We start from the raw sequence: 12,580 nt of genomic DNA, 5'->3' as shown, positions 1-12,580 counted from the left end.
TGACCCTGGGTGACCACGCTGGGCTCCCTCACCTTATCTCACCAGAGGCTTCTGCTGGTCCCACAGCCAACCTGCGGAGTGAGGTCTGGGCCAGCGGTGCTCTGCTCAGACAAGGAACATGCCCAGAAGCCTCCCCTGCTATCCTGGCCCCTTTCTGTGGGGGCTCCTTGGTCTGTTGGGGTCTGAGGGGCCAGGTGTGAGTGTGGGTGACCCTTCCTTATGTGGCCACCCTTGGCCCTATCAACCTGTCTGCATCCAGGACACCAGCACATCCCTGACCCCAGGTGTGGCTGCCAGCGAGTTCCCGTGCCTTCCTCCTCTGAAGTCTGTGTCTTCTCCCAGGTCCGATGCCATGGAAAGTCCACTCCTGGGGCCAGCTGGAGGCCGTGTGGACTGGCCCTGAGTGCCCCCTGTCTGGCCACAGCCCTGACCCTACTGCCCGTGTGCGGGCTACTAGGTTCGCCTGCACCTGACCCTCCTTCTAGGTTCGCCTGCACCTGACCCTCCTTCTAGGTTCGCCTGTACCTGACTCCCTCATGCTCACACAGTGACGTGGGGAGGGAGGCTGGGGAGGCGCAGGTCTGCATGGCAGTGCCTCTCTGGGTCTGAGACCCTTGGGCCAGGCCTCTCCTCTGATCTGGGCCAGCGGAGGGACCTCCTTTCCCTTCCAGGAGCCCTCCCCTGCTCACCAGTATCTCACCATGCTCAGGCCCACAGTGTGGTTAAGGAGGGGCATGGGGCTGGCCCTGGGTTTCTGGCTGGGTGTGGGGTCCCACCTGGGCCCCCCAGCCTAACCTCCAGCCCACAGTCTGGCTCCACCTGTCTCTGGAGGACCCAGGGTGTCTTCCGGAAAAGACCCTGACTGGGTCCAAAGCTGGAGGCACCCCTCTATCCTCACCATCCACCCCCGATGTTCTGGAGGCCCCTCCAGGGGCTGGGTGAGGCGGCCTTCCCCACCACCTGCTTGTCTTCCTGGGAAGCAGGCACCTCTTCCGAGGCCTCTTTCCCACAGGACCAGGCTCCTCACCCCCAGCATCACCCTTTTCCGCGGGGTTGTGCCCCTTCTTTGGTCCTGTCCGCTCACACACACCTGTGTCCGTGTCCATGTTCACACCTGTTCTGTGTCCACTCACATACACCTGTGTCCATTCCCACACCTGTATCTCGTGTCCACTCGCACATCTGTGTTCCGTGTCCACTCACTCACACCTGTACTGTCCGTGCCCACTCACACGTGTCCTGTATCCACTCGCTCACACCCATGTCTCGTGTTCACTGGCTCACACCTGTCCCGTGTCCCGCGTTCACTCACGCACGCGTGTGATGTGTCCACTCACTCACCTGTGTCCACTGGTTTACACCTGTCCCTTGTTCACTTGCGCACCTGTGTCCCGTGTCTTGTGTCTGTTCGCACATCCGTGTGATGTGTCCACTTGCTCACACCTGTCCCGTGTTCTCCACTCGCACACCTGTGTCCCGTGTCCACTCACGCACCTGTCTTGGTCTGGGACACCTGGGCCCCACTCTCCCCTGCACTCCTCAGGCTGGTGGCAGAGGCCAGAGGCACGGAGTTTTGGCACTAGAATCATCCCGAGCGAGGCAGGGACGTGGCGGTGTGGGCTCCACCGCCCCTCCTCCGGCCCACGAGCCCCGCCTGCCTGGGCCTTGGTGCCTCTGTCGCTGCTCCGGGTCCCCCTGCTGGGGCCCCTCTGCCGCTGGGCTGAGGCTGGAGCCGCTGCCTCCCGCCACCAGAGGGAGGAGGTCATAAATAACCCTGGGGCTGCCATGGAGCAGACGGTGACCCCAGACGTCCTGGGGGAGTGTGGGGGCGCCAGGGGCCACTGCCCCAGCCCGCACGCTGCCTCCGCCATCCGGGAGTGCCTGCCCAGGCTCCCCAGCACTTCTCTTAAAGCCCTTCTCATCCATCCCCTCATCAATCAATCAACCATTTATTGAGCCCAGATGTGGTACAGACCCAGAGGTGAGGTGGGGAGGAGAGAGATGGGGAAGCCGAGTCCGGGGCCACAGGTGCAGCCAGGAGGTGCAGGTGAGCAGTGCTGAGGCCAGCCCGTCAGCCTCCGTCCTGAGCTTACTTCTGGTGATGAAGGGAGATATACAGAAAAGATCTTGCAGCCTGCAGGTGTGGCACAGCTGATCTCGGGCCAAGGATGCACAGCTGTGTGTGTGCCTGGCCACTGGCAAGGGCACGCGTGCTCAGAAGCACAGATGTGCCCACACCCTGCGTGCCTGTGTGTGGCGCAGCAGCTCCCGACCCTCGCACGACGCACACACAGCACAGGCCCTCCCATGGCCACACAGACAAAGATGGCTTCACCACAGACGAACGGTGCAGACAGGATGTGCACTGCTTTCCAAGGCCGTGCAACACAGACCCAGGGCCTGTGGGCACCAGCACCGCACAGACCCAGGCACACACGATCCTCAGCCAAGGTGGCCTGTCCAGTGCCAGGGTCCAGTCCTGGTGCTGTTGGACGGAAAGGCTAACCTGGGAGGTCAGGGGTCGTGGTAAATCAGCTGGGCTCCCTCAGATGCTCCTGCAGAAGTGGCCAGGACCTCAGGAACGCACCTGCTCCTGCTCAGACAGGAGGGGCTGCCGCGCTGCAACTTGCCCGCGCTTTTGGGTGCTGTGAGCTGGCTGTGCGCCACGTCGTTTCGAGGACACACGAAGGTGTTTCCAAGTCCAGTCTGTCCACCGACCTGAACCTTTACCATTGAAAGAACAAAGGGGTGGGCCCAAGGGACCCTTCCCTGCCCTCCCATGGTGTGTAGTCGGGGATGCTCCTGCAGACACACAGGTGGGCTCTGACTGCCAGATCGCAGGGGCGGTGCCGTGGTCCTCACCTGCCGTGTCACTAGTGTGCTGACACGCACACCGGCGAGAGCCAGAGTGCTAGGCCTGGCACATCCCAGACAATTCCTCTGTAAATGATGCAGCAGCCAGAGGTCCCAGCACCTTGAGGCTAAGCAAAGGGAAGGAATAGAGTTCTCCAGAGCCCCAAGGAGCGGGAGGGTCTGTCCCAGTGGATGGACTCAGCCAATTTCACCCTCTCCTCCCCCTGCCAACACTGCGGCCTGCAGCCTGGACCTGGCTGGGGTTGTGGAGGGGACCAGAGGATGCAGCTGCCACCTGCTGGGCAGACGTGGGCCTAGGGGGTCCTCAGCCCTCATGGCAGGAGCGGCACCCTCTCTGACACTGGGTCAGGGAGACTCCGGGAGCCGAGTGCAGAGCCAGGGCCCAGCCCGCAGGCCTTGGGCTCCAGCCCCTGTGCCCCACATCTGGAATGTGCCAGCAGGGCCCAGTGCGAGGGAAGAGCGGATCCCTACGTGAGTGAGGGTGGGGGGATGGTGCCTCTGCCATGGCCACGGTGCCGCCGTCCACATCAGCTCACTCTCAGCACAGATCCTGTGTGAAGGCCTCGGGCCACACGGCTTGTTCTGAGGGCCCTAGCAGGTCGCGCTCCTGCTGTGCTGGCTGCACACTGACTAGCTGGTGAGCTTGGCGGGTCTGTGGGCACGGAGAGACCAGAACCCGCATAACAGGCCCGATGATGCCAGGCTGTGCCGACCCCCGAGCTTTAGAGGAGACGGGCACCAGCCGGGGGCCCTGCACAGACAGCCTTAGTGCAAGGAGCTGGAGCCCAGGCCAGCTGGGGAGGGGCGGGGTGCGGTGGCTGGAAGTTGCTGTTCTCAGACCTGGCCCTGAGACCCTCTCCAACTGCATGGGGGGGGGTCCAGGCTGGACCCCAGATGTGACAGTGTATGTGCTGGGATGGGAGCCCCCTGAGAACAGAGCTTTTTAAAATTCACCAATCCCACATGTCTGGCACGAGATAGGTGCTCAGTCAGTGAAGACCACACACAGGGGGTCCTCCACTGTGTCCAGGGGAGGGGGGGCCCTGCTCGCAGCCAGACTGGGTGCAGCCCCACGTGGGCTCCCGGGCTCGCCCAGGGCAGCTCAGCCTCCTAGCCCCGGGCAGCCCTGCTGCCTGCCTGCTCCCTCCACTCCTACCACCTGCCCAGGTGGGACTCTGCCTGCCTTCCTGTCCCTAGTGTTCTGTAGGAGTTTGACCACAGGTATCCTCTTCGTCAGAGAGGAAAGCTCACAACGTGGGAGAATTCCAGGCCTGGCCCAGTGAACATGTCCTTATCTTCAGCAGACGTTGCCCAGTGCAAGGGGAGGTCAGTCTCAGGAGGCATGGACAGTGGCGTGGCATCTGTCCTAAGGCCCTGCCTGCAGCAGAGGGTGCCACAGAGGTCCCCTGTGACAGAGCCTCATGGCTGGGGCAGGCAGGGGTTGCACCTGCTCCTGCACCAAGAGGCAGATACAGACCGACAGTGTGGTCTCTGGGGTCCCGCATCCCAGGTAGAGAATGACCCAGGTCACTGGCGTCTGTGCCATCTCTGCTCCACTGACCACTCATGGGGGTCCTGGAGATCCTGACATCGGTGGCTGGGGAGCAGCAGCCCAGGCACAGGCCCCAGTACACACGCAGATCCTACCGTGTGTGCACAAGGCCTTGTCCCAACGAGGCCTGGGTGCTGTGTGAGTGCCGGATGCTAACACAGTGGAGGATACCCACGCGGGAGCTGCTCTGGGGTTCCTCCCCATGTTTCTTCGGGTAATGAAAGTTGTACCCAAATGGGATATGCAGGTTTCCACTGTGCAGTTGCTGTGTATTTTAGGATCTCATCCCCGTGTGCCCCAGCAGGGCCACAGCTGTGACCGGCTGCTCCAGAAGAAGTGGGTGGGTTGAGACCCCACCAGCAGGGTCACTGGGAGCAGCAGGCCCTCTGTCAGCACTGACTTCTGTGTCATGTCAGGGATTTTCAGGGCGGCAAGCTCAGGTGGACAGGCAGTTTTATTCTGTTTCTCATGTCAAGTCCAGCTCCAGACTGCCTTTCTGAGGTCACAGACGGAGCCTCACCCCATCCAAGGTGGTGTCCTGGACTCCCACTGTGCTCCCCAGAGGGCAGGGTGAGTGCGTGCCATCCTTTTGGGAGGCGTGGGTGCCTCTGTGGACCTGGTGTGAGGCTTCTCTGTTTCTGAGTCTCCTATGGACCATCTGTCTTCTATGTGGCTGCTGAGGAATCACACTGGGATGGCTGTGCAGGTGGCTGAATGAGAACAGGACCCCCATGCTGCACAGCCCTGCATGACCCCGGGGTTGGCCCCAGAAGCAGGTGGGTGAGGCTGGGCGGCAGGGATTGGCTGAAATCGTATGCAGAGCCCAAGGTGCAGGGGAAAGGCGGCAATTCCAGGGTCCCTCTCTTCACCAGGTACCTGGGGCACAGCCCGGGCGGCAGGAGGGACTCAGCCCCTCGCCCAGGAAGGAAGGGTCCCAAGCAGAGGCCCCTCCCTCATGCACTCCCCAGCCCACACCTGCAGCACTGGGACCAAGACTAATAAAACACCCGCCTCACGGAAGACAGCTTTATCTTGTTGATCGGAAGTCTGCTGGCCCAATTTATGATGGAACATAAGATCTCCAAATCTGAATTTATGCACTGTAGCGTCAATAAGATTAAAAGGGGGCCCAGGAGAGGACCAGCGTCAGGCTCACTGCGAGGTGCTGCACAGAAAACCCACAGCCAGAGCCCCTGGGCCCAGCCCAGGCAAGACCAGAAAAGGAGGAGGCAGGTGGGAGACCAGCCTGGGGCTCCCGGGAAGCCCACAGGATGGAGGCGGGAGAGCCAGGAGGCCTCAGGCAACCCTGGGATGGCTCCTGGATCGAGCAGAGCAGGGGGGTGACGAGGGTTCCCTCAGGGCTGGGGAGCCTTCTCCTGGTCTCAGACCCACCCCCACTTCAGCTCCCAAGCCCTGGGTGCCCCTGGCTCTGAGGACAGTTGGGAATCTTCCCTGAGGCAGATTCAAGGACAGAGCTCTGACCCTGGCCCAGGGCTGCTTTGGGTGCCCATGAACTCGGCTGCTGGTTCAGAGCAGTTCCCTGTACCCCTTCCTGAGCCCTCTGTTCTCTGGAACCCGTGGGCAGGGTGAGGGACCCGTGCTCTGTCTGGGTGGGGGCCTGGGCGCCCAGCCAGCACGAGGCTGGCTTGCTGAGCTTAGAGCAGACCCCGACTTCAGAATTTATACAAATAAACGCAATGAAAAGTGCTGGCAGCCTGATCTGATTACAGAGTCATTCATTCTCTGGTCGTTAATAATTCGCGCAATAAAGGGCTGCGGCCGCTCAGTGTGGGGAAGGCTGTGGCCCAGCCTTCCCTCGGCGCCGGCCCAGGAGCTGGAAGCATAAATTATTAGTTTCTTATCGCTGGGCCTGCCATCGCTCATGCTGCCAGGGCCTGGCGGGAGCTGGTGGCTGTTCTGCTGCCCGCCCGGGCCGGCTCTCAGCCGTCGCCTGGGGCCCTTTGTCACTCCCACCCTGGCCCCCCAGGTGTGGGAGCCCTCTGGCCTGGAGGCTGCTGCTGGAGCCGGCAGCTCTGGAAGTCGGAAAGGTGGGGCTTTAGTGCGTGTCCTCAGACCCTCAGGTAACCAAAGCCAAATCACTCCCAGTTGGAAACGCAACCTCACACACCGGGCCACAGCATGGACACTCACAACAGCGGCCCACAGGGCCCCTTGCCCAGACCCTGACCAGGGGAAGAGACAGTTGTGTCTGGGTTTGTCAGTCCTCTGGGTGTGGCAGGGCCCCTCTGGGTGGGACTCAGCACCTGTACCTGGGAGCACCTGCCCAGATGAGGGAGTGGGAGCAGGAACAGCACTCACACTGTCTCCCTGTGTCCAGGGCTGGGGCCCTGGTCTGGCGGGCAGGCATAGGGCACCTCCCGCCCTCTCATGCCCTCACACGCGTGCTGCTGGGGTTCCCTGTCCTGCCCCAAAAAGGGAGGAGCCAAGGCTGAGACAAGGTTGGAAAATCAGGGTGGGGACTCTGGAATCTAGACATCCTGACACAGGATGCAGGAGGAATCGGCGTGAGCGCAGGGTAAACTCACGGACTCGAACTCTCTGACGTGTCTCCTGGGCTCAGCTTCCCCTTTCTGGAGGGCTGGGGGTTCCAGAACCTTGCCTTGAATTTGTGAGGATGGTGGGACCTGGAGGGTAGGTGGTGCAGAGGGCGTGAGGCCTCACCCCAGGACGCTGTGCCCACTTCTGACTTCTCTGAACCTCAACCTGTAAAATGGGAATGAGAATGAAACAAGATGAAATTAACATGCATTGAGCAGGTGGCGTGGGGCAGAGACAGCCACCTCACAGCTGGTGAGGCCCTCACAGCGTCTGGCCCCGGAGCCCACACAGCCCCTTGCAGAGACTGCCCTACCCACGTGCAAGCGTTTCACCCTGTTCCCACGGGTGACCCCAGCTTGGCCGCGTGCGTTTTTGCTCAGAGCGTCCCCACCTGCGTCCCACCTGCCCTCTGGCTTCGGGAGCGCCGGGCGCAGAGGTGGCAGGCGCCTCAGTGCCCTGTGGACTTGCCTGGTTGTCGGTCGCTTCTGAAGCGGCTCCACTGATGGGTGCTCCTGCTATTCTGGGTTGCATTTTCCTGCTCCCTCGCATGCCTGGTGATTTCTGAGTGGGTGACAGGGATTGTGAATTTTGCTGGGTGCTGACTATTTTTGTGGCAAAGCTGAGTGAAGCTGACTTTGCTCAGGACTCTAGGAAGTTACTTAGAAGCTGTTTGGTCCTTTGGGGTCTTGCTTTTAAGCCCTGCTGGGAGGACCAAGGCAGCATGTAGTCTGGGGCTGACTGTACCCTCCTTTACCAGGGCACAGCCCTGCTTGGGGCTCTGCCCAGGGGCTGAGGTGCCCCAGCCTGGCTGGTGGACCACGGACCTTCCAGGGTCCTGGTGGGCTCCGGCCATGGTTCCGTCTGCTGATCTCGGGTGGTTCTTCTCTTGCCTTCTGTAGTTGCCTTTCTTTTTTTCTTTTTCTTTCTTTCTTTCTTTTTTTTGAAACGAGTTTCACTCTTGTTGCCCAGGCCGGGGTGCAATGGCGCGATCTTGGCTCACCACAACCTCCACCTCCCTGGTTCAAGTGATTCTCCTGCCTCAGCCTCCCGAATAGCTGGGATTACAGGCGTGTGCCACCATGCCCAGCTAATTTTGTATTTTTTTAGTAGAAATGGAGTTTCTCCATGTTGGTCAGGCTGGTCTCGAACTCCCGACCTCAGGTGATCCTCCTGCCTCGGCCTCCCACAGTGCGGGGATTACAGGCCTGAGTCACCACGCCAGGCCCTGTAGTTTCCTTTCATGTGAAAATGCTGACTGTGGCTCACTCTTCACCTGCTGTCACCTCACACCTCGGCCTCCCCAGACTCCCAGCTTGGTTTCCTCCCCTGAAGGAGACCCCTGAACACACCTGGGTCCCCACGCCTGCACCACAGCCTGGACACTCGGGGCAGTGAGCTGGGCAGTGAGCTGGGCAGCCGCGGGGCTCCGCCTCCATCGTTCCCCAGCCTTGCTCACCTGGTGATCCTGGTGGGCTGGGGGTCTGGCTGCTCCCTCCTGCCTGGACGTCTGTCCCCACTGGTGTGCTCACGACAGTGCCCTGCATGCCTTCGGGGCTCTTGCAGGTGTTTTCTGAGTGGCCTGGGTGGGGCCCGGGCAACCTGCTGGACAACAGACCCTCAACCCATCCCCTGCCAACCTAGCTCAGCCCTGAGCTCCTGGCAAGGGATGAGACAGCCTGAACTTCAGCCCAGGGAGGGGTGAGGAGGCTGCCGTCAGGTGCCTGCGGCTCCCGGTGCATCGAAGGTGGGCCACCTGGTTCTTCCTCCCCCTGGACCTCAGGCAGCCTCGTTACCCAAGGTGGCCGCCCCACTGCGGGGGCCAGGACAGGGGTGGAGGGTGGACAGCACGCCCACTGGGAACGCCCTGGATGGGTCCTTTCCTCTCCGAAGGCTTCGTCACCAGGGCCCAGGTGACAGGAGGCTGTCATCGTGAAGGAGATTCAATCTGAGAAAACCCTCAGGAGGGCAGTGAAGCCTCAGGATGCTGGATTTATTACCCGGAAGTGCACTCTGGGCTGGGGACAGCAGCCAAGGTCATAACACGTGTGTGCCACACCAGGAAACCTGTCTGCTAACGTGTACACATGGGCAGGCTGGCAGCACCTGGCTCTGGCTTGCTTGGAGTGGACGTTGGAGCAGGTGGCCCCGGGTCTCAGCCAGACACTACCCGGCACTGTGAGGACAGGGCGTTGCTGACACTGCCGGCTCAGGGTGGGGGTTTGTCTCCACAGCTGGCCTTGTGACCGAGGGAGCGTATGGAGCATGGTCTCAAGCAGGTCCAGGATCCCTGACCCTCAGCCAGGCCCAGGCCTAGGCTCACAGCCCTCAGATGAACAGGCAGAGGGGGTCAGGATGGGGTGGACCAGAGCAGGCAGGGGGCCCTGGACAGAAGGGGAGATAGAAGGGGGCATGAGGGGCTCTCTCCTTGGTTTTGGGTCTTAAACAGGGTGTGGTTTTCTGTTTGGGGGCAGCCTGTACCCAGAGGCTCCGGTGGACATGGCGTGTTTTGAAGGCGCAGGTAAATCTCTTTACCAGAGGCTCCCCGGGGACAGGGCCCGTTCAGAAGGCCACCTCTCTCACTGCAGCCAGCGGCAGGGCAGAGCTTTCGGACCCCAAGCCGGAGGCCCACACGGGCAGAGACACTGCCTCCAGCCACCCCTGGGGAGCCAGAGTCTAGGGTCACTCCCGGTGTGGCTACCTCCCTGCCAGGCACAGTCCACAGAGGCAGCTGCTTTGGGAAGTTCGGTGCCGGACGCCGCCAAGCCCCTGCCCGGGGCACCCTCTCCAGCACCCTCCACCGTCTTTCAGATGAGCCCCCTTGTCTCACGGCTGCTCTCCCAAGCCAGGCCTGTGCGCCATCTCCTTTAGGCTCCTGCAGTTCCTCCGCTGGCCTCCACGCTGCCCCAAGCAGGAGCGTTGGATCTGTCATTTCCTGACGTTAACCCTTAACCCAAGGCTCCGCCGCCTGCTGGATGAACACACATTTCATTATTTCTCCGATTCCTTCAACCGTCACTGAGCCTGTCTCTGTGCCAGGCGTGGAGCTGGAAATCCAGGAAGACAGTGGTGAGCAGTTCACACAGCCCTTCTTCCTGCTGTGGAGTGCAGAAAAGGAAGCTCCAACCTTGCACCTGGGGCGTGCAGAGCCACCTTCTGCCAAAGCCTCCCAAGCCGAGCAGTTCAGGAGGGGCAAGAGGGGCTGACCGCCCTCATCTCAGAACAGCACTTTGGCCTTCCTTCACGCAGACACCAGTCCCCTCTGTCTAATCCTGTTCATCCTTGATGCCAATGTCAAATGCCACTTCCTCCATGAAGCCTTCCTGGATCCCTCCAGTCAGAATGAATCCATTGTCCTTGAGCTTCTGAACCCACGTCCTGGCCTTTCCAGACCTGGGCCTGCTGGCTTACACAGGAGCCCTGCCTTCATAACTGGACTGTAGGCCCCACAGGGGCCTCATCTCTGCTCCAGGGACCAGCCGGCACTCAGGAGGTCTTGGAAATATGTGTCCCGATGGCTCAGCACTTTGGGATCACCATCTCAGGTGACCCTGCAGCCACTGCCACGTGGGTGCTGGTTCCACCTCCTTCACAGGTGCCAGCTGGCAAGTGATGGAGGAGGTTTGAGGCCTGATCCTCTGGACCTCTGTGGTTTAATCAAAGGAGCCCACCTCCAGAGCTCATCACTGTGATTATTCATTAACCCCTTAGTTATCAGCTAGGACTTCACGGAGATTCCCGGGCTGAAAGTGAAAGAAAGGAGAGGATCCAGGAGGACCTGGAGGAGGCGCTGGGTGCTGTCCAGCTGCCTGGACCTGAGCCGAGAGCTGCTGATCTCTGGACATCTTAAGTTCCAGGACTGCCAAAGGCTGCTTCGTCCTGCGGACGCACGGCCATGGGTGCACTAGGTGTTTGATCATTGACAATGTAAAGTTCCTTATTCTTGGTTTTATCCTCTGTAAAAATGGGGATAAAATACTTGGCTTGTACAATTGTTGATAAATTCTAGATGTTGACCAGAATATAGTGGTTGCCCAATAAATTGTAAACACGGCCGGGCGCGGTGGCTCAAGCTTGTAATCCCAGCACTTTGGAAGGCCGAGGCGGGCGAATCACGAGGTCAGGAGATCGAGACCACGGTGAAACCCCGTCTCTACTAAAAATACAAAAAATTAGCCGGGCGTCGTGGTGGGCGCCTGTAGTCCCAGCTACTCGGAGAGGCTGAGGCAGGAGAATGGCGTGAACCCGGGAGGCGGAGCTTGCAGTGAGCCGAGATTGCGCCACTGCACTCCAGCCTGGGCGACAGAGCGAGACTCCGTCTCAAAAAAAATAAAAAATAAAAAATAAATTGTAAACACGATTGTTTTTGATGATTTTTAATAACTATTGAAAATCTATATGCTATACAAATCCAGCATTGAATCTGTAGAGAGTATGCCCCACCCGTGCATCCAGGAGCTGCCTGCTTCCCTCCCTCTGCACCAGGCTGAGCTCCCAGACACCCCATCTTCCCTGCACCCCACTCAGTGGCTCCCCCTGCTCTTCTGATTCCTTGGGTCCCTTCTCCTGGTGATACACCTTCTCCACTCTGCCGCCTGCCTAGCGCCCACCCTGGCCACCACATCCAGACCCCACATCCCAGATGGCCTCCCTCAGCCCCCAGCCCCCACGAGCACATGCACACAGAATCGTGCACACGCGTGCTTTTACCAAGGGCACACATCAGACACGTACAAATCCACTGACTTGCTGTTGCCAGCTGTGCGTGAGCACAAAGGCACGGCTCACCAGGTTTATCTGGCCCAGGCCTGGGAACCCTGAGCAGGGAGCCCCACCCCATGCTGCCTGCTGGCTCTAGACTGATGCCATTTATCACCGGCCGAGGATGAGTAATTTTACCGTGAACACAGTTCAGGGTGATAGATGAGGGAGTGGGGGCAGGTGATCGCCGTGCTGCCTGCCCGCCCCAGAGGGAGGCTGGAAGGAGACTCCTGCCTGTTTATAACAGGATGGTGGCCTAGGAGGGGCACGTGGACGGAGGAGCCCCTGTCAGAGAGGCTGGCACAGCCACAGTGGGGCGGGGAGACAGAGGACGCAGGCCTGGTCTCATCCCTGTCCCGGGCCTTGTGAGGACCATGAGCAGAGCCCACTCAGAGAGACGTGGCCATCCCCCAAATCCTGCCCAGGGCCGAGGTCCCAGGGGCCCTGTGCTGTGGGAGGATGGGGACAGGCGAGTGTGCGGCTCCAGTGTCCAGACAGAAGAAAAGGAGAGTTTCCCCTGAAGACTGCCACCATCCTTTCCCGGAGTCCTAACCTCATCTTTGGGTCATAGTCAAGCTCTGTGAATTGACATCTTTTCAACAGTGCCGGCCTCACCACAGGTGCAGCTACACTGCCCACAGTAACAAGGGAGACTTTATCTGCTGGCCACGCACGTGTGCAACGGCAGGGCTGGGTTTTCTGGAGCCTCTTCCACACTGTGGCCTGCTCAGCTGCCCACGGATGGACGGCCTGGCAGCCTGGGCCTCAGTGGGGAGGCTGAGGGCAGGCACAGGGTGCCCAGGGGGCGAGTCCATCCCTGTCTGTCTGCTCAGGGCC

General features: G+C 60.5%; 1 long non-coding RNA gene across 1 annotated transcript; it reads right to left on the bottom strand.

The window, feature by feature from the left end:
* Positions 1-1,976: 1,976 nt before the first annotated feature.
* LOC116812752 (uncharacterized) lies at positions 1,977-3,525 on the bottom strand. The gene is made up of 4 exons (XR_009214931.1): positions 3,411-3,525; positions 2,863-2,981; positions 2,507-2,724; positions 1,977-2,095 (listed from the first exon to the last, which is right to left on the bottom strand). It is a non-coding gene; the product is annotated as an uncharacterized LOC116812752 (long non-coding RNA).
* Between the last annotated feature and the right edge of the window lie 9,055 nt (positions 3,526-12,580).

Source organism: Hylobates moloch, unplaced genomic scaffold (assembly GCF_009828535.3).
Source record: "Hylobates moloch isolate HMO894 unplaced genomic scaffold, HMol_V3 SCAFFOLD_9, whole genome shotgun sequence".
Classification (NCBI taxonomy): domain Eukaryota; kingdom Metazoa; phylum Chordata; class Mammalia; order Primates; family Hylobatidae; genus Hylobates; species Hylobates moloch.
Note: the sequence above shows the minus strand (reverse complement) of the source record. Positions and strands in the feature narration are given on the sequence as shown.